Below are 23,486 nucleotides of genomic sequence, written 5' to 3'. Positions count from 1 at the left end.
GATCATTTTCATCTATATGTAACAAAGATTATAAATATTTAACACTGTATCATGTTTACTGCTTTAAAATATATTCTTTGTAAACGTCTGGGTTAAAAAACAACTTTTTCCTCATTGAAAACAATATATTTTATTTTTTTTAAATATTTATAATATTTTGGAACAGAAAACATGTTAGGCTAAATAATGAAAATAAATCATTGACTTCTGCTGTCTCCATTAGCTTCAAAAACACAGATTTCTTTACAAGTTAAAACATCTTTGGATATTTTTTCTGCTAAAGATACTGTTGTCATCCTAAAAAAAAAATAATAATAATAATGTAAAAAAAAAAAAAATCTTACACATACTGTACCTTAGGAACCGTATAACAGAAAATTTTGGTGGTTTTAAAACCTTGACTTTACCAAACCGCGGTATACCTTGAAAACTGTTTTCGTGCCCTGCCAGCCTGATCTCACGAGAAAACGTAAGTATTTTACGTTTTGCCAGTTTAGTGGCTAATTCGTACGAATTTGTACGAGTTCAGTCGTAAGAAAATGTACGATTTTAAAAAGGAGGCTGGGCACCTAACCCCACCCCTAACCCCAACCGTCATTGGGGGATGAGCAAATCATACTAAATTGTACGAATTAGATCGTACAAATTCATACGAATTAGCCACTAAATGAAAAAGTTACGAATTGCCGTGAGATTGTGTTGGCTCTGCCTAGCCAGAAGAAATGTAACAGTCAGCCAATCATGTAGAAATCATTGCCTTCTCTTCATTATTAGCCAGACGCCTAATTCTTCTCAGGTGTAAAAAAAAAAACAAAACCCGCCATCCCACAAACAATGGATATTAGAAGGGTTTTCACATCTTAAACTTAAACACTTTAAATACACTACTCGAGGTTCTACAAAAAGTTTTATGAGGTTTGGCAGTCTTTTTTATCCTACACTGAACGCTCAGGGGATATTATATCCTGAGTGAAAGTTTATCCCTAATTTTCTAATTAGTTTTATTTTTTTATTCTAATTTTTCTTTATAGGGTGTGAGTATGTTTGTAGCTATGTACCATGTTAATATGCTGTTCATTTTGTGTGTTGTGAGAAAATTGAAGACTTGAAAAAAATCAATAAAAACATTTGAATAATTAAATTCAGCCTTTATAAATTGTTTGCAACCACTTACCTTAAATTTAGTAAATCCGATGAATCATTTTGTCAGTGTATGAGAAATCTTAATTTGGATGCTAATATGTTTTTTTAATAATAAGACAAGATGTAAAGTGTAGCGACGCATCATTAAACAGAAAAGTGTGTGTTTTTTTAACATGCATCTCTCCCACAGCTGGCTCCTTTCAGTGGTGTTTTTTGGGACAAGCTTAAGCGCTCCCCCTCAGCACCTGCCCTCCATTACTGTCCGTCTTCAAACATATGTTTTCAGATGCAGGCCTGCGACACACAATAACCCTAGCACACAGGGGTGAGGGTATCTATCTCTAATGAGCCCAGTGTCTTGTTCGGGGGGCAGATTGGGATTTGTGGAAGAAGGCCAACAGGAAACGCACTAAAGCTGGGCTAAATGGAAATCCCTCGAGTCGGAGGGTACAAAGACTCCTCTTCGGGTGCCTTTGCGCTTTTGTTTGGGTTTGTTTGCTCTGTCTGCTGGCCGGGAGTGTTGGTGGTCCGCCTTGTCACGGCCCCCCGGGGACAGTTTTACACTCGCACACATGGCTCTGAGAGATCTATTGTGATAAATGAGAGGGCAAACACTCAGCGGCTGCTCGGCACCACACATCCACAGGTATTCAGGTTTAATTCAGGGGGCGAGAGATGTGTGTTCATGAAAAGCTGTGTATGTGTGTGTGTGTGTTTTAGGGCTGAACAATATATCATTTGAGCATCCATATCGCAATGTATGTATTCGAAATAGGCACATCACAGAATTAGACTAAAAGTTTAAAAGATATTATGCCCAAAACACTGTACTTATGCCTAAAACACTGTAATAATGCAAAAACCTAAATCGACCCTAAAACTTCAGTCCGGATTTTTCCCTGTTGTTTTAGAAATCTCCATATTTATCTTTATTAAAAAAAATATTAATTTACAGCGGAAGCATATTAACATTTTTATCAGTAACTGACAATCTTCCCATTCTTTATTAATTTATTAAAATTACAATAATATTACAGTACACATCTCTGCTGATTTTTTCATATAGAGAACAAAACATGACCCTTTTGTACTAACTCTAATGTCTAACCTAACTTAAAAGGCATTGTTTGTTTTCGCTTTCATTATTTTTAACAATACTGTACACTTCTTGAAAGTGTCTGAATTTTGCAGCATTAAATAAAATAAAAAAAGTCATTTACGCAGAAATAATTCTGAATTTCTTCCCAAACTTAAATTTTCGTTTCATTTCCAAAGTCTCTTATTATGATCTTAACCTTATTTTGCTAGTTACAGAGCAATTGTTGGGAAAAAAGATAGATAGATAGATAGATAGATAGATAGATAGATAGATAGATAGAGAGATAGAGAGATAGAGAGATAGAGAGATAGATAGATAGATAGATAGATAGATAGATAGATAGATAGATAGATAGATAGATAGATAGATAGATAGATAGATAGATAGATAGATAGATAGATTAAAGCAGTTTATAGATAGATAGATAGATAGATAGATAGATAGATAGATAGATAGATAGATAGATAGATAGATAGATAGATAGATAGATAGATAGATAGATAGATAGATAGATAGATAGATAGATAGATAGATAGATAGATAGATAGATAGATAGATAGATAGAGAGATAGATAGATAGAGATAGAGAGATAGAGAGATAGAGAGATAGAGAGATAGATAGATAGATAGATCTCTTTCTTTTCATTAAACAATTGTATTTGTATTGCATAAGGTGATAAATATTAACCAAACTTCTTCAAGTGTGGTATGCTTTGCATACTAATGAAGCATTTTTGCAGAAGTAGATGAAGCTGATAGAATTGCAAAGGCTTGATTGTCTAGAAATAACTTGAGCTCTGCAGCGAAACTTCCTGTGAGTAGAGCAGAGATGGATTGAAATTGAATACAGAATTTGCGGTTGAGAAGTTTTGTGCTGTTGACGTTGTGCAGAGAACTAGTAGGAAAAGAGGACGTATGTATGGGTGCGGCCAACAGAGATCTGGGGAATAATTGACAAGTGACGAATCCTATTAAACTCCACCTGTTAATATCAGCTGCGTATAAATAAGTTTGAATCAGGAAATAAAAATTGTTGCACACCTCCTGAATGTAACTTTTGCATTGAGGATACCAGAGTTCTGTGAATCAAATTATTCATTTGTATCCAATAAATTACTAATGTTTTTGACATTGAATAAAACCTCTCCTGACCTTTATTAAACATGCATGGAATTGATCAGATATTCCAACATAATACAATAGTCAGTACAATACACTATATTAAGACTTGCATACAAGTTGAAACCAAAAGAAAACTTAAGAAAAAAAAAACAATGCATACATTTCATGTATTTAAATGTATAAAGCTCACAGTGACATATTCAAAGTCATCTTTTTCCTCGGAAAATAATGCAATATCATACCAAGAAGTATTTAGCCAATGTCAAGACACATCTATTGTTTCTACAATAAATTTCACAAGATCGGTCAAAGTGGTTTTCAAGCATAAAATAAAATCTTCAAAAATTCTTCATTAAAATAAGCAAAAATTCTGACTATAAAAGTGTTTTTAGATGTACAAAAGACTAAAACGTAATGTCAATCCCTATACTGTTCGGTCACCATAACAGTAGTTTATATATCCCTTTTTCAATTAAACAGATTTAGAGCATACATTATTATTCTTATAACAAAAAATTATTATTCAGATCAATAGACAATTTATATATATTTTTTTGAGAACATAAAAACAGCCCCCCTTTTAGTCGCCAGCGAAAGAACAGACAGACAGAACTTGACCCATACGATAAGAGAGCATGCAGGCAAGAGCGCTAAACACTTTAGAGGATTTCTGAACAGCTCCATTAGCCTCAGCCTGATGGATCGACATCATCTCACACACATACCGCTCTAATGAGGTCTACCTGCGCTATTGTGTCCCATAAATGTGTCATTTGAATGCTAAATACATTTCATGCCGATCCGAGAATTAAGAAGCATGCGAGACAAAGACAGAATAGATGGAGAATGATCAGATCTAATATTCATGCATTATGCATGGAAAACTGCTGTAATTGAGTTATTTGGGCATCAATTTTTGAAGAATAGCGAATTTACAGCCATGTTAAATATATAACATCGAGTCTAATTTGAGTCAACAGCACTTTTGTTAGATTTACCCTGCATTATCAGTAATATACCTTATCATTATCAATAGCAGTATTGAACACTCCAAAAATGACATTTGAGGTTTGTTCAAAGTACTTATTTAAAATGAGCTGAAACCACACAATACTTTGTGAACTAAGTTGTCGCAAAAAACAAGCAAACTAAAGTGGATTGAAATACGAAACAATTAATTTAAAATTAGTTCCTTCATGTGGTCCCAAAACAAAATCGATTGCGAACCCAGAAGTTTTAAAAGTGACTGCTGGAAACAGTACTTCTATTAGAATTTACTTTAGATAATTAAAGTAAATGCTGTGAAATCAAAATTAACCATTTTATTTTGCTAGCTTACATTGTTATTCCTAAAGTAAATAATTATTTTGTGAAAATAATCCACTGAAAAAAATTGTGTTTGTCAATTTACAACGAAAGTCTAATAATTTGTTTTTTGTGCATTCGGAGTTCTGGTCTAGTTGGCCTGGTCACATATTCAATATATGGACTTATCAAAGACAAAAATCACACATGGACAGGACCTCAATCTTTTTTGATGCAATGTATATATAGCCCAAACATAAAAAATAATTCTAACAACTTTTTAGCTGATTGTCCGAGCATTATATTTCTATTTGAGGTGTCAGTGTCAGCATGGTTAAAAACACTGTAGGTATTTGTAGTACATACTATAGTGTTTTTCATGTGGGTGTCTGACAACTGAAAATAGATCTGGTAGCAGATATCGCAGCCTGTTACCTCACACTTTTTTGTTAACATTTATTATTATTTATTTATAGGATATGCGTTTCCGCATTCTGATTGCAATGCCTAATTTTTAAATTGTTAAATTGACTATTATTCATTTATTTATTTTATTTTCGGCTTAGTCCCTTTATTAATCTGGGGTTACCACAACGGAAAGAACCGCCAACTTATCCAGCACGTTTTTACGCAGCAGATGCCATTTCAGCCACAACCCATCAATGGGAAGCATCCATTCACACACACATACAATGTTCAATTTAGCCTACCCAATTTGCCTGTGCCACGTGTCTTTGGACTTTAGGAAACCGGACCACCCGGAAGAAACCCACGTGAATGCGGGGGGAAGCATGCAAACTCCACACAGAAATGCCAACTGACCCAGCAGAGGCTCGAACCAGCAACCTTCTTGCTGTGAGGCGACAGCACCACCTACCGCGCCACCTCGTCGCCCAAAATTGACTATAATTAAATAAAATATTCTTAAGAATGAAATATGATGCGTTCTTTGAAAGAGTGTGCTTGCATTGTGATGATATTATATTGTCATTCTGGCATTATATGAGTGGCATAAAATGGTCTGAAAAATGACAATGATATCGTTTGTCACAATATATTTTGATGCTATATTGTACAATAAAACACAGATATTATGACAGCCATTGGTCCAGTTTGTTAATTTACTACAAGGTCATGATGTGCAAAAGAAAGCAACTTCCGGTTCATTAAAAAGGGATATTTCACATAATTTATATTTTTGCTGTTTACTGTTCATTTGTTCGCCCTCAGGCCATAGGCGAGTTTTGTTTCAGTAGATCATTAAAGATTTGTAGCTAAAATCATTGGTAACTGCCACTTTTAGAGTAAAAAAAACACATGCATGCAAAACCAATTTAATACCTGGAATATTAATATTCCTATTGATTTACTGAGATCTTATGAAGCTAAAAATCATCTTTAATATTTTAAATTATTTTAAAAAGAGGAGCATTGGATTAGTTTATAAAGTTTGCAAGGTTTTGTGTACCAAAAAGTCCAATATTTTCAAATGTTTTACATCCTCATTGAATCTCTCTTTAAACTGCTGTGATTGGATGAATTCACCACGTCCTCAACTTACAAAATCAACCACGACAAAGATTGCAACAGCGTGTTTAGCACGGTACTTGCTTTTGCTTGTATAATGATGTTGTTTTAAAAGTACAGGTTTGGATAAATGGGAGTCATCAAGGAAACTGACTTCATATACTGTACAAATAATAATAATAATAATTATTATTATTATTATTATTATTATTATTATTATTATTATTATAATAATAATAGTCTTGAGGCTTTACATTCAGTTGAATTAAATTATTATTTTTTATTATAAAGATAGATCAATCAAACTTACAAAATGATATTAAGTTAAACTTAAAATTTGATGAAACCGGATTAAATCAAACAGCCAAAGTGACATTTGTTTTCATGATTGGCTCACATATTATAAATGGACTAAGTGGGTAACAAATGATATTTGAAGAAAATAAAATAAAAAAATCATGACATTGTCAACATTTTTTCACATATCATTTGTTGGTGAATGATCACCAAATAAATAAAAAGGACAACTACTAGGAGCAAAAAACAATTATGTTAAGGATAAAAATTTTGCAACATTTGAGAAATGCAAAAAAACCAAAAGCTTAATATTGATATTTTTATGTGTGGCTTCAGTTTCTGAATGTTCTCCGAATGCACATTCTGTGATAGACCAGCTATTTATTAAAACTGCAAACATGGCCAAATCATCAGTGTAGGAGAGAATTATGACCATGAAGAGAAACAAGAGATTCGCCCACCTCTAGCAGCATTTACATGCACTTATCTTCCCCTCAAGAATACTTTGGTTATGATTGAGTTTATGTTCAAGGCAAAATAATGCCTCAACCCTTGAGATCAAACCAACAAGAAGAAATAAACCAACCATAATCAGCTAAATCTATTTAATAAATAACCACTCATGAAACCATTGCAGCAACCTTGACAGCACCTTGACAAAGCTAAAAATAAAACCTAAGTATCAATGCCTGCACACTTTTTGCAGCAGCCTTGGTTCCTCAAGCATTTTGGCATTTTATTTTTCCATAGAGATTTTAAAAATCTTCTTTAAAATAATAAAGAATTCTCCTTCCTTTGCTATCCATTTCTACCTGTGGATGCCCATACTGAGACCTTTACAGATTGTTAAGCCTATCACAATGATCAATTAATGGACTTATCGCACAACACATGGCCAAGACCTCAATCATTTTTGGCAATGCATACAAAAACAAGCAATCTCTGCAACATTTTAGCTGATTGTGCAACATCTTTATCTCTATTGGAGGTGTCAGCATGGTTAAAAACACTATTTACTATTGTTTACCTTTGCTAACATTTTTATTATAATTATGTATTTATTAGTTTAGGATATGTTTTCACATTCTGATTCCAATGGTTAATTTTTTAATTACTAGAATTAAGTTAAATATTATTAAGAATAAAATGTGTGTTCTTTGGATGAGTGTACTTGCATTCTGACATTATATAATGAGTGAAATGAGAAAGACTTTTAATAAAATGCCTGAAATAACAATAATATCATTTATCATAATATATTTTTGGTGCAATTTATTGTACAACAAAAAATAAATCATGACAGGCCTAGAGATTGGATCTAATACCAATGAATGAACAGATGACGCCAACTGACACAACACAAACAATTAATACACTTTATTGAACATGTTCAGTTGTGGAAAGAGTCCTGAAACGTCATACTCAAGTAAAAGTACCATATACTTGCCTAAAAATGTAGTGCAGGTAGAGTAAAAGTATCTGTTGTAAATATTACTCAAAGTCTGAGTAAAAAGTAGCCATTTCAAAAGTACTTAAGAGTAATAAATAGTGAGTATTACACTTTTAAAAGCTGATGCGTTTACATGTAATTTGTGCATATGTGTGTAAACGTAACATTCTGTAGTGCATTGAGTTATTGCCCAGCAGGCACACAACATCAAAAGACATTAACATTAGGTTAGATTGTCAAGCCAGCATCTAAGGACAACGTTATTTGTTTAATAACAACATCAAATGACGTTGATATTTGGTTGACTTTAGGTTGTGTTGGAAAGTGACCAAAATTCTGACATCATGTTGACATCTTGTGCCTGCTGGATGTTTAAAGCCATTTCGATCATCATACAGTGAACATCTGTCATCTTCTCATCAGTGACATGCATCTTAAGAGTCTCTGGGTCAATGCATGTAAAGATTTTGTACACCATGTACACTTTTAATGCTTCCAAACAGTTTGCTGCAATTTTAAAGCGCACATGTTTTGAGGTAAGGTTGGGTATCATTTGGAGTTATTTCAATACTACATAACGGTGCTAAATCGATACCGGTGCCAAAACGGTGCCTGAACTGATCATTTTTAGCCACAATTATTTGACAAACAATATATATATTTTAATCATTATAATTGAACAATATAATTATATATTTATAATAAGTTTAAAGTAAACAATTCATATATTATATATTTGAATTGCATTAATACATTTTTTTTTAGATCAACCCTATTTTGAGGTAGTTCATTATGAGGCGATTTACCTTCTATGTGAGATTTGATTGGACAGGAATCACAGGACTGATTTTTGAGTAAAAGTACTGATTACTGCACTAAAAGTGTACTCAAGGGAAAGTAAAATTACATATTTTAAAACTACTTAAATACAATTCCTGAGGAAAAACTACTCAATTACAGTAATTTGAGTATTTGTAATTAGTTACATTACACCACTGAACATGTTACATATAGACACCTTTTTAAAAGGACCCTACAGACCAGGGATATTCAATTAGTTTGTCATGGGGGAAGGTTCATGAAAAGCATCCCATCCTGGAGAGATACGACTTGCTACATGAGTGATGATACAACTGCATATAAGAGCGCATATGCTGTATATTTGCTCCTCAAGACACCCACGTTGACTTTTTCAACATTAAATTGTTAATATATTGCATTTTAAAACTACATAATATCAGTGCAATGTACAATTGACTTTTTTTTTTTTTTTTTTTTACAAACATTCAAATGTTGTATTTCAGAGCACAACAACAGCAGCACATTGCTGAAGTAGGCTTCTTCTACACCATTCATATGTTATGTTTTGAACTGTATAACAATTAGGGATGCAACAATTATAGATTTTGGTTGTGTGATTATATAGTCTGAAGAGTCATGGTTTCACAGTTATCACGTCTAATGTAAATTCAAGCTTTAGGTTAGCTAGTATTTAAACTAACTGTTGTTATCATCTGCATCAATCCATACATGATCATTTTAATAATAATTTGACAACATTAAAATATCCTTTGCTTACATTGCACTGAAAGGCACACACAACCCTCTCTATGAGATGTTTTCTACTGCGTGTGCCTGGAAAGCCGCAAGCGTGTTGCTCTTGCATATTGTCATAATATTCTTACATTAGAAATAACAAACCTGCAAGTGGAAAAGACTTGATATGTGAACGGCCGCTGCTATAGTTAATCCGGTGTGCATGCGTATTAGCCTTGGTGTACAAGCTTGGAATTTTAAACTAGCGAACAGTTGGCAACTTGGCATAACTTTAATTGCAGGATTTTCCTTTTGTTCTGTGCAAGCGCAGTTAATAGTGAAATCAGCTAATCATTGCATCCCTATTAACGATATCAATGCATTGTACAAAAGGCCGTTTTTACAAACACATGCAAATGTTTTCAGCTGCCTGCGCCACTCGTTTATGGTGACTGCTCAGCCTTCAACTGCAGCTCATGCTGTATTGAACAGACACACGTCATTTTGTAACTATAGCGGACGTTTTTCGACCGAACTAAATTTAATTGGATGTCACACTATTTGGAGGGCTGGAACAATTTGCCTCGGGGGCCGAGTTCAGTCCACGGGCCGCCAATTGAATAGCCCTGCTATATACTGTAATACTCAGGTAACTAGATTTATACTGCCCACACAACTAACTTCTCTAATTTTGACTAAAACATAGTAATAATGTGCACTTTTTTGTAAAGCTGCTTTAGAATGATGATTATTGTAAAAAAACACTATACAAATGGGCTTGAATTGCACTTTTGAGTCAACAATTGTGAAAATTGAGTCATGAACCAAATCAACCAGATACAAAGAAAACAATATTACCAACTTTCATTCGTAAAAATGAAATAAATATATGAAAGTGAGGCAAAAAGAAAGTAGTACGAGATTGAATGCTTAATTGGCAAACCCAGGGTTTATTTACGAGATTATTTTGAATTTCGAGGTGGCCATTAGTGATGGAAAGACTCGGTTCTTTGAGTCTCGTTCATCAAGATGAACGAATCTTTGAGTCATTTCGTTCATTTGGTTCAATTTGCCAAATTATTATTAAAATGTTAGGAATTGCTTCCAAACACATCTACAACTAGCCCAAAAGGTTGATTGCACGACAAACAAGTCATAAATAGAATATAAGAAGGAGAGAATAATAATTCAATGTTTACCTGCTCTTTTGTCTATGAAGGCATTTGTATCTCTTTGCTCAGCTCACCACTTCATGTCTTCAAATGTCAGGGGTTCATTCACATTACACTGACAGTCACATCTTATTCAATGCACAGTCTAAGCCGATAGGAGCCATGATCGTTCGTTCATCACGTGACAGAATGACTCAAACCCGAAGCTTGGGAGATGAACGGTTCAATTCTTTTTCCGGCTCTAAACGTGTATGATTGGCCCGTGAGGAACGAATGACTCAGACCCGATAGAGGACTCGAGAGGTGAGCAGATAAATTTTTTTCCGGCTCTAAAAGCATATGATTGGCTTCTGCCAATGTGATGAAGACTTGAAATTAACGATACTACCTGCACAAATGTGCGCAAGAGCAGATGAACAAATCACTCCCTGAGAGGACTCGTAGTTCCCGAGTCATATTGAAGATTCGTTCAAAATGAACGAATCGTTCATGAACGACCCATCACTAGTCGCCATATCGATCAAATTTTGTGCCATCTACATCAAAAATCTGACTAAAGCACTAAAGACACTCCAAAAAACACTTTGTTTTTTTGTTCAAATTACTTATTTAAAATGAGCTGAAACAACAATTCTTAATTTTTTGGGGGGACAACTTAATTGTTTTATGTTCAATTCACTTAAATTTTTAATATACAATTAAGTGAACTTAATTGTTTTGTTTTGGAACAACATGAAGGAATTGTGTGGAACACAGCACTCTTTACAGTGCATGTATTTAATTACATTTAATGTTAGCATTTTTAAATCAAATGATGTTTTACTATACAAGAAAAATGCAAAATGTGTTGGGGGGTTTTCTGGAGAGGGGTCTGGATGCAGACCTGGTGCAGTGCAATCTGAGCTGCATCTAATGCTGCAAAGATTCATTTTATTGAATTATTTATGATGAAGAACTATGCAATGTTATTTTACATTTGATTATTCCATTTCAAAAAATCATAAAGTACTGTTTATTTTACTTTAATATTTGCTCAATTGTGTTTATTTATGACTTATTTTGTCTATGATATCTTAAATAAAATATATATTAATATTTCAGCCCCCAACAAAATTAGCCCAACAAATCTCAATGAATGACTAAGTTATCTGGTGAAATTGTATTTATATCGCAATATAAATCACAGAGAAAAAAAGTATTGCAATGTCAAATATTTTCAATATCATGCAGTTCTAACTTGTAGTAATTTTGGTCTGTTCTAAACCCTTTTAACCATAAATTCTGCAAAAAATGATTTGGAAAATGATGGTGATGCAACTTTTTGTAGTGCAAATTTTTAACAAATGTTGAGTTTACAGCACATATTTATGAAGCTAAATTATTCCTAAATGAATCATTCCTATATGAACTCTTAAAGAGATAGTTAACCTTAAATGTAATATTTACACACTATTCAGTCTCCCTCAAGAGGTTATAAACTCTGAGAATAAGACTTGATCACCCAAGTCAATTTAAGTGAATAAAATCTTTCCAAATAGAAAGATGTAAAATCATCTGGTGAAAATATTCATTTCATAACATACACAACAGCAAAACAAAATATTGCAGGGTCAGATTTTTCCAATATCATGCAGCCCTAGTTATAGTTTTCCAGCATTCTTCAAAATATAGTCTTTTGTGTTTAACACAAAATAGAAACTCAAAGATGTTCCAGTGAATCCAGTGATGGGTGAGTAAATGATGACACAACTTTATCCCTTTAACTCTGATTTTGATTAAACAAATAAAGTTGAATTTAACTGAATTATAACACTACAATTAAGATATAATCTAAAAAACAGCTTCAGCACGCACACCTAAAGAGCACCAAGTTCTTATAAATTGATTTTTCCAACACATCTAACCGGTAAAATGGAGAAAAAAAACATGAGCAACGATGAATGAGAAATGCTAAGCACACAAGGTCAACAGGTTTGCTCTGGTTGAGGAGTTAAGAATACTTCGGATGTGACCTCTGTAACTGAAGGTCAGCAGGTAGAGACACAAGACACCGAGACGACTGAAGGACAGACATTATTACAGCAGCAGAGCTCAGCTGGATGAGTTCAGAGCGATCTAATCCTTTCAATAGCGCTAAACCACATAATGGTTATAGCAAAGCAATGAGGACAAACTTCCTTTAAATGTTTACACTGCAATGACAGCCGTTAAGTGTATGATCCACATCTATTTCCACTTTAAAGACAGAGCTTGACTCGACTAGAACAGAATCTCATTACAGTGAATAAAAACTATATCTTCCTAAATCCTTGAATAAAAATGTAAAGGCCTTCATGCTTTAAGAATATGCAGCACATTAAGGCAGACTTCAGTTAAATCATATTCATAAATTTGATAAGCAAATGACATTTATGACAAACAAGTTTAGTTTAAAACTTTATTAATCCCTTGGGGGGGGGGGGGGGGGGGGGGGGGGGACTCATTCTGACATGGTGATGCTTCACATATTACAAGAATAACACACTTACCACAATAAACAAGTCTTAACATCAAGTACACACAAAAATAAAATAAAAAATTCAATAACAATTATTAATATTAACAATAATAATAATACATCGACTAACTACATTTATTACAATAAAATAATTGTAAAAGGTCTTAAGAATGACTTTCTCTACATTAAAAGGAGTTGAGTTTCCGCAATAAAAATTTGTTGAGCCTTATTAATAAATGTATGTGTGTTTTGATCAAATTTAAACCTGTTGTCAAAAATTGGTCCTAGGTATCTATATTCCTCCACAAGTTTGTATTTGAATTTCACATATTCATATATTCACATATGCATATATTCATATATGCAGTGTTGGGGAAAGTTACTTGTAAAAGTAATTGCATTACAATATTGAGTTCCTCCCCTAAAAGTATCTAATTGCTTACTTTTTTATGGAAAGTAAAGTGTTATATTACTTTTGGGTTACTTTGTTACTTTTCCTTACCTGCCTGAGGTTTGATCGCTTTCAGAACTTGCAGGTGTTTTTTCCTTTTTTATGGAGAAGGTGCATTTAACCACCTTCATTTTTTTAGATTTAAACCTAAAAACATTTTAATAACAAAATGAACAGTAAGACAATAAAAAAAAATCCCAATTCAAAATAAATCTTTGAACTTTGAAAAAATTGCTTCAAATGGCCTTAACAAATGTGTAAATAGTTTCTCAAAAGAGAAAAACAAATCTTTGCTTCTACTGTAACATCAGACAGTGGCTGAATCTCCTAAAAGCAAAACCAATTTTTTGAGTTTAGTCGAATTCATTGGTGGGGTGCTGGTGTAGTGCTTTGCATCCAGTTTTGTTTGGTTTTATTTTTGATGTTGTGTTTTACTTGCACAATCTACACTTGACAACATTCAACTTCTTTGCTTTGATGTTAAAAATAACAAGAATCCATTGCAAAAATGTAACTCTCCAGCCTGCCATAGTTTCCGTTTCTGACTTTCTGTAGAGATGACGACAGGCGTAGTGGTGATTCGCGAATGAATCGTTTGTTTTTACAGGATCGAACCAGTTCATTAAATTGAACAGGGTTGTCTGTTAAAGAGAACGAACACACACACACACACACACACACACACACACACACACACACACACACACACACACACACACACACACACACACACACACACACACACACACACACACACACACACAAAATATATACAACTATACCAAACCCTAAATGAAACTAAGTTTTATGAGTGAATAACTGAATCATTTACTGAAAATGAGAATAAAAATAAATATGGGTCATACAAATCATATTAGAGTTCTACATTTAGCTTTATCAGCAACACTAGCAGTAAATTAATTTATCACAGAACTGAATATTTTACTATTAATTTTTTTTCAGCTGATATTTTCTTCATTTTATTTTTTATAAAGTTACAGGTTTACAGTACTGTTTGTTAAAACCAAGTGTCTTGCAGTACTGTTTTTGTAATAAATAGAAAGAAAAGTGGTCCGATCCTTGACTGAAAAAAATATTTTGTGATCTGAACCGGGAGATTTGTGATCCGTTACACCACTGATAATTTGCAAACATTGCCACTGCCATCAGATTTCTATGGGAAATTCCATAAGATTTTAACAACTGTTACTGTCAAAGACACTTTATTTAAATATATTTTATATATTTAATAATATATTAGGTAGTTTTATACAATTTAACATGGTTTAAATATTTTCTGTCTAACATTTTACACAAAAATACACCCAGTTTTGTATGTGTCCCAAATTCTGCTCAAGCCTTTATAACTAAAACTATGTTTTAGTTCAGCTTTAAAGCTAAAATGAGCTGAAGTATTGATGCACAGAAAAAAAGGCCTCTGAAAATGTTTGACTCCCTCTTGTGCTGGAGGCTAACGGGAAAATGTGTTTATTATTAAAATCGTGTACAGCGGATCCTCACCCTTGGCATCTCTATGCTAATGTGCAGGTAAGAGCCCTTGTGCTTTTGTGTTACTGGGCACAACAGGCCGCCTGCCAATGTGGTGTCTTGCTTTTAACTGAGTGCTTTCAATTCTCATCAATTTAGCCCAATTAAAGCGCTCAGCCTGCACGAAGAGCATTTTAGAGCCACGTTACAAACCCACTCTTTTCAATTAAGCTAAAAGATAAAGATCCAGGTTTCACTGATGCATTGAAATGCACCGTTTCTGCGCCTACTTTCTGTTCAATACCATACAGCGAGGTCGGCACACTAAAAAATGAATCAGAATTCAATGCTTTAGCCTTAACTATGAAAGCTACAAAGCGGCACTACTGTACACTTGAAAATCATGACTACATTATGCACCACTGGCTAAAAACAATAAACATACTTATAACTTAATAATCAGTTTTGGGAACTCTACAGAAAGTTTTAAAACAGCACATCTGCATGCTAACTAGGCCGCACAATATATCAATTCAGCATCGATATCGCAACCTGTGTGTCCACAATAGTCACACCGCAAGATATGCAATTTGCATGAGGACTCATTGCAACTATTAAGCATAACAGATTGTAACTTTACCATTTGCATGTGCTTTAAAGGCATTTAAAAAAATTTTAAAGCAATCGGACACAATCATGTAAAGCATTTGTACAGTAACATTAAGGAAGATAAATTTTACTGATCTATTAATCGTATTCTGTCTGAATACGTTTTGACTGTTTAGAAAATTATAAATAACATTTTGTTTTACTTTTTTCTTTGCTCTTTTGTAATTATTCTTGAAATCATTTTTTATACATGCACAAAATCAACTCAATTGATCTAAATTGATGTTTTCACAATGATTTGTTTTCACAAATAGTTATTCAAACCATCTGGTGAAACTGTATTCATATCACAATATATAAATCGCAGCAAAACACAAAATTGGGGGTTGAGTGGTTTGAAAGATCCACCCCCCCCCCCACCCCCACCCCCACCCCACAAAGTCTAGAATTTGACCCCAACATGAGCTAATTTATCCCATTTTTGACTGCTCATGCTGTGATTAAATTCCTTTTTTTATTATTTAGGTGGCCAAATTGTGAATGAGGAAAGTTGAATGAGATGGCCACTTTGCTATTTGACTATAGGTTTCAGTTTTTATTTTAAAACATTTTTTTAATGATGGATCATGAATTTGTAATTAAAATAAAAATTTCTTTATTCTTTTTTAAGCTAATTTTATAAAACTGGGTTAATTTACAGTTTAAATCCAAATAATAATAAATACTTTGTAGTAAAATAGTATAGTGTGCACTGAAAAATTGCAGCAAATATATTATGGTGCATCAAAAAAATGCGCTGTGATCACTAGCTGACAAAATGATAATGATTATTAAAAATGATAAATGACGATTAAAATGCAGAATTGAATTAGGCTAATAACTGCAAAAAAAGGTCCACTTTTTCAGAAAAAAAAAAGAACCTTCCCTTTCAATAGTCTGGCTATGGGTCTGTTAAAACAAAAAAGCTGTTTATGGCCGCTGGTATTTTGCCTACCTGTTGTTCTTTGCTAAACCAGTAGGCTACACTGTTGGTTCCAATAAGGTTCTAGTAAACAGGATTAGATAATCCTGAAACTTGGTATTTGGATAACAGTGATCCTACCCAATTTTCATTTAAAAACATGTCATATGACAAGTAAACTAGATTAGTTAATCCTGGGTAGGCATGAGACGATAACTTTTTTTTAAGGTTTATTGGGGTTTGGATAAGTCAAGGTTTAAAAAAAAAAAAGAGTTTAAAGTTTACGGTTACAAAATATTATAAATCTTTTAATAAATATAAAATATATGGTTTTCAAAGGGGAAAAAGTTTTTGTTATTTACCTAGACATTTAAAAAGAAAATATTTTAGAACAATACCGTGATACTATGAAACTTCATGATATTTCATCCAAGGTTATTATACCGTCAGAATCTTATACTGGCCCATGCCTAATCCTGGGTAGCAAACATAGGATTTCCAATTCTGGACGAATTGATCCAGAAAAAAAATTGAGAAACTGAGCCCTGATGACTCATCCTGCACCTCACATATTTTGTCCAATTAAGTGGTCTCTAGCTGACCAGTGGCAAATCACATTTCAAGAGTGGAAAATCTGATCAAACATACATTTTCAAAAGGAAATATGCTGCTCTCATCAACTGAATTCAACTGATTGCAAAATTACTTATAAATTAGTTATGAAAGTTACATTTTGAAAGGTTTGTAAAAAGACCCAGCACTGTCTTGAACATCAAAAACTTAACAGAAAAATACTGTAATATACAGATATTCTAACACATAAAGCTACTACAGTACACTATAATTATGTTGTACAACAATTTAACACAAAGCTGAGAAGACAAGTACGTTAGGTTAACTTACGTTTCAGGCAAGAAGCATCAAACCGCATTCGGTTCCAGTCGGTTCATTTCTTCACAGTAAAATGTGTTTCTCGCTTCAAATGGCAAGAGAAAACACTAAAACCCTGCTCCAATCCTCAGGTAAAACATTTCCGTCTTCGTTCGCGAAATAAAACGACCTTCAATCCGTCATAGAACAGCATTATCCCCAAACATTTTAGGACGCCATTGACACGATGACGATACGCAACTTTCCCGCTCTTGGAACGGCAGCCAATCAAATTGAATTAAACAGTCCACGCGCTAAAATGCTTGTTTTTGATTTGTCGATCGATAACAACGTATTTTATCACGTAAATGTTTTATTAGCATTATTTTGTTGTTGTTGTTGTTGCTTTCGTAAATAGAAAATCTAAATACAGCAAAATGAAAGTCATTCACCTCTATAAATTATGTATCAGATGTGTAAGACTCAACACAAAAGTGCTATATTATGTCCAGAAAAAGAAGACAAAGAGTGTAAAGTTACAAAAATCATCCAAACTTCAATAAAAAACAATGTAAAACCGATATCGGAAATAGCAAGTTATATAACAGAAATAAATTAAACATTTTTAAGTTTTCATTTTAGCCAGGGCATCCGAAAAAGGCTTTTAGTTCTTTTATAAAGACAAGTAGTGGAGGGGTTTTGAAATATCTGCATTTATGAATAAAATATTTGGCTAATACAATGATAACATTTATCAAATCGTGCAAAAAAGAGCAATCTTTAGTAAATCCATATAGTACATCTTGTAATGTGAAAGTCAAACCTTCAGCAACCACTTTTTTATTATTATCCCAAAACAAACGAGCAAAACTGCAAGTAAAATAATATGTTCTGTGTCCTTAATTAAGTGTTTGCATAAATCGTCGCCTTAGAAATATAAGGTTCTATTTGACATTTAAGTCAAAATTGAGTTATTGACATATTCTTATTGAATGACAACTTATTTACATTATGTGATGTGTTTTTACAAGTTTTTTTTTATATTTTAAAACTTTTTATTTAAAAAACAAAAAAGGTTTATATACAAAGTTGAACTCTAGCCTCGCTCTATAAGGTTCTTTCTGTGAGCCAATCAGCATTTTAATGCACGCACGAGGACCAATTAGGATCAGCTTTCTTTGTAATTTTGTCTGGCTGCTCCATTGACATTAAAAATCATACAAAATCAGAGTCAGCTAAATAACGCCACAGCACACAAATTGAGATGTGATGATTTAGAAGCATTTTGTGACATTGAGATTAAATGTTACATTTTACACTGTTGAAATAGAAACAAAATGTTTTTAAAAAATTATATGTTAAATGTGAAATATTTTTATTTGTGTATATATGGTCAATATAAAACTCATTTGCTCAGTGTCTGTTTTCTTTTAAAGTCTTTAAATTTAATATTAATATGGCAAATACTTAATTTAATTCATGGGGCACATATTTCAACAAATATAGCATACAATTCAATAAATATAATTTAATAATTCAATTTAATAATTCAATAATACATAAAGTTTTATAATTATGACCATATTAATTACTTAAAATTAATATCTGCACTGGATAAAATATTTAGCACAGCCTTGTATTTTAAGTTTGAACAAGTAAAAATATTCATCCTAAAACATGAAATAAATGTTATAGAAAGCACAAATATATTTTTCTCAAGCATCAACATATTGTTACAGCACCAATTATTTATTTTTGGCCAGATAGAACCTTATAAGTGAAAATGAATTTTCAGAATGAGAAGGTTCTATCTGCATGTATCGTGTTTTTTTTACTCCAATTTGGAAATGTAAGAGAACGTTGATAATTTACATTTGGAGAACCCTTAGGGTCTTTATCATGTTAATGTATGAAAGAGAACTTTCACACACATATTGTTTGCTATATGGATTGTAAAAACTTTGAAGCTCAATATCTCAAAATTATTCAGAACGTAGATAAAACCTTATAATTCTAAGGTAACGAAATGGCATGATGACGTTGACGGTATTGTATCCACTTTGTACACTAGTTTTGTCATAAAAAAAGTCATCAAAAATCTCATGTCTATATTTAAATGTGTTATTTTATTTGTTAATATTTGTCGATTTTAGCTGGAGTAATAGTTGCTGTCACATCTTGCTGGATATACAGCATTTGACTTTATTTAATTAACATTCAGAGAAGTTAGAACTGACATATTAGATCAACTAACACCAAAACATTATTTAAATCCACTGGCAACACGGTGGCTCAGTGGTAAGCGATGTCGCCTCACAGCAAGAAGGTCACTGGTTCGAGTCTCAGCTGTTGACATTTCTGTGTGTTTGCATGTTCTCCCCGTGGGTGCTCCAGTTTGCCCCACAGTCCAAACACATGCACTATAGGTGAATTGAATAAACTAAATTGGCAGCAGTGTATGAGTGTGAATGAGTGTTTCCAAGTACTGGATTGCAGCTGGAAGGGCATTTGCTGTGTAAAACAAATGCTCCACAGTTAGCGGTTCATTACGCTGTTGATACCCTCGATAGATAAAGAGACTAAGCTGAAGGAAAATTAATGACTGAATGGTTCTACAAATTCAGAACAATGGATTAGATTAGGCTATTGGCCAAACGTCTTTAGCTTCAATTAACACAAGCTGATTGGGTTTAATAATGCTGCTTAATTTCTGATCTCAACACAGATCAAAATAGAGGTCGTTTTCCATTCCAAATCAACCATGATTAAGAGTTTGCGTAATATGTAAGCCTGGAATTGAGGGCAATTATGCTGTGGTCATTTATTGAATGCTTTTGTAGGCTATCTGTCCTCCACCGCTCACATTTATTTCCATCATGACTAAATCAAAAATATTTTTTGCTCAAAATTATGAACAGAGCAGGATGTTTTAATTGGTGCGGGTCAAACTGACCGCTTTTATCCCCCCCAAAAGTCCTCTTTAGTCTGGCAATTAAGCAAAAGTTCCTGTTGTTTACGCAGGTTTTTTTCCGTCATCGCTAATTAGCACATGCTTTAAATTCAGGTCAGATGCAGCTGTGTTGATACAGTTTGAGGTTAATCGAGTTTTTGACATTTTGGTGATTTAGAGAGAACATTCTTTAGATTTTTTTTATACTTTCAATAGATTTTTCTATTTATTTATTTATCTCAATAAATATTTAATGCATCTTTCTATTTTAGTCGATAATTTAAAGTGATAGTTCACCCAAAAATGAAAATCAACCTTCCTCTCTTTATCCAGCAGGCACAGCAGGTCAACATGACGTCAGATTGACGCTGTACTCCAACGTCGTGGGACAACGCATTTTGTTTGGAAAAGAAAATCGGGTTGATGTCAGAAATGTTGCAGAAAAAACAGGAGCACTAGCATTTACAGTGAGGGAATGACATCCGATGCGGTACAGAGTTTGTTGTTGTAATAGAGATAAGTTATATTGATCACATATTAAATATATTATTTACATAATGCTTTCAGCATATTATAACAACTTGTCATGCGGTGATAAGCACAGTGATTCGGCAAATTAACATTAAAGTGAGCGGTGTTCATCTGAGAGATTCGTTTGTAGTAGCATCCTCCCAATGGATATTGGATAAGACAAAATGACCTAGCATCCAGACCGAAATATACAATCTAATTGAAGCTCCAAGAGATTTTACAAGAGAAGTTAAAGGCCTACAAGTTTTTGGATGCCTACAATTTAGTTCTGTGTGGTCATGTGCAAGAAACAATGATCTATGATTACCAGATTCAAAACTTCATAGTGCTAAAAACCGAGGTTCTGCCTAGCCAAAGACAAGGAAAGAAGACGAAGCTATACAAGGCCTGGGTAATCATCAACAAGCAAAACAACTGCATTCTGACAGCGAACGGCACCTGTACGGCAGGGTATGTGAACTTACATGTTTACAATTATTCTTATCATTCATGATCCGCAGTTTAATTCACCAGATTTATCTGTTTTGCAGAAATCATTGCTGCAATCAAAAATGAGAGACATGCATGATTCAGCATGAACTCACCTGATAGGAAACAGAGAACTGCAGAGCATTTTTATTTAGAGCATATTTACTCAAGCATTTTTAATTAGGTTCTCACTCCATTCAGCTTCCTTTTAGCCGAAGACGTCTGCGGTTGGCATTAAAAGCAGTGTGGTGTACGGTAAAAGTTACGTTTTTTATTTTTGCACTTTCGATTTTGGCATCCTACTGCCCATTGCAACCGGGAACCCGTGTGACGTTATGTGTGACGTAGCTTGGTAATTCCTCTTTATCATCAGGAGCTATTAATTTTGTTCCTATTTAAAAAGGTAATGATTCGCACTCATCAAGTAATGGCTTCATACTGTTTTTCTTTTTTCTTTTTACCTTGTTCGGGTGATACAATCCTCTCATTCCACCCTTTTATCCCATAGTCACTTACAATGCGTCATTAGTTAGACGGCCACTCTTATTTTAATTTCCTTATTCCATGATTAACCACAAGGACTATTTACTTTCATATTTCAAACATTATAAATAAAACTAAAACATAAAAATGAAAACAGTATAAAGCAATTACTTGAGTGCAAATCATTACCTTTTTGAATAATTGCATTGACAAGATTGACGCACCAAGAAGTTGATTCTACAATACTCTATGCATGCAATTTATTTAGGACTGAGCACCGAACGGTGCAAGGCCCTATTGGAATTGCTCCGTTTCTTCTTCTTCTTCTTCTTCTTCTTCCGCGGAATGAATCGCGGTTTTGAGGGGCTAAACATGCCTGAAAACTCACGCAACTTTGCACACGCCTCAGAAGTGGCGAAAATTTACGTTTGTCATGGGCTTCGGAAGTGGGCGTGGCAAAATGACTCGACAGGGGCACCTATAAAAATTAAACGGACGAGCCCCTGATCTACGAATCACGCACATGCACGAAAAAATTGGCACACAGCTCAAACATGCCAAAACATACGAAAAAGTCTCTTGGAGCCATATCTCAAACGCAACAGGAAGTCTGATATTTTTAACTTCCTGTGGCGAAAAAGTGGCGTTTTTGCCATTTCCAGGCATTGTATTTTAACGAACTCCTCCTAGGGATTTTATCCGATCGACACCAAAATTGGGTTTTGTTATCTAAAGGCCTCTAAAGTTACCGCAACTCAGGCATGCATTATCCGATCTGCCTCAAAAGTCACACGTTTGATAAGAGTCCTGACCTGAACACGTTTACATGCCGATATCCAGATACAGTTATAGCGCCAGCTGCTGGCCACAGGAAATGACAAGTTTTACACTGTAACGAACTTCTCTCACAAATTTTATCGTATCAGCACCAAATTTGGGTGGTGTCATCTGAAATCTCTAGCGATGATATATTGTGAAGATCTAGAGTTTTTGCAGAGGGGCGTGTCCGTGGCGGCATGACAAACCTCTACATTCGCCATGGAACAGAAAGTCCTTATAACTCAACCACACAATGTCCGATCTGCCTGAAACTTCACATGGTTGATTAAATTTCTCTCCTGAACACATCCACATAATAATAATGAGTCTGTCATAGCGCCACCTGCTGGCAAAATGTAGTTTGGCTTATAACTCAGCCACACAATCTCTGATCTGCCTGAAACTTCACATGGTTGATTAAATTCCTCTCCTGAACACATCCACATAACAATATTAGGTCAGTCATAGCGCCACCAGCTGGCAGAAGGTAGTTTGGCTTATAACTCAGCCAAACAACGCCCGATCTGCCTGAAAATTCACATGGTTCATAAGACTCTTCTACTGAAGGCATCTACCTAACAATCTTGAGTCACAGTTATAGCGCCACCTGCTGACAGGAGGAAGTTCGGCATAAATTTGTGATTTTTCAAAAATGTTTTTGGACTTTTAAAGTGTCGGTTGACTTGATTTTGAGCTGAGGGTTATTGA

The 23,486-nt window shown here is 33.9% G+C and overlaps 1 long non-coding RNA gene across 45 annotated transcripts in view; it reads right to left on the bottom strand.

Annotated features, from left to right (window-relative positions):
- Positions 1 to 17,801, bottom strand: part of LOC137488701 (uncharacterized) — a 152,351-nt gene extending 134,550 nt beyond the window's left edge. For all 45 annotated transcript variants that reach the window (XR_012396179.1, XR_012396209.1, XR_012396191.1 and 42 more), the window contains exon 1: positions 17,561 to 17,801. This is a non-coding gene — a long non-coding RNA (uncharacterized lncRNA). The remainder of the gene's footprint in view (positions 1 to 17,560) is intronic.
- Between the last annotated feature and the right edge of the window lie 5,685 nt (positions 17,802 to 23,486).

Source organism: Danio rerio, chromosome 20 (genome assembly GCF_049306965.1).
Source record: "Danio rerio strain Tuebingen ecotype United States chromosome 20, GRCz12tu, whole genome shotgun sequence".
NCBI classification, from domain to species: Eukaryota; Metazoa; Chordata; class Actinopteri; order Cypriniformes; family Danionidae; genus Danio; species Danio rerio.
Note: the sequence above shows the minus strand (reverse complement) of the source record. Positions and strands in the feature narration are given on the sequence as shown.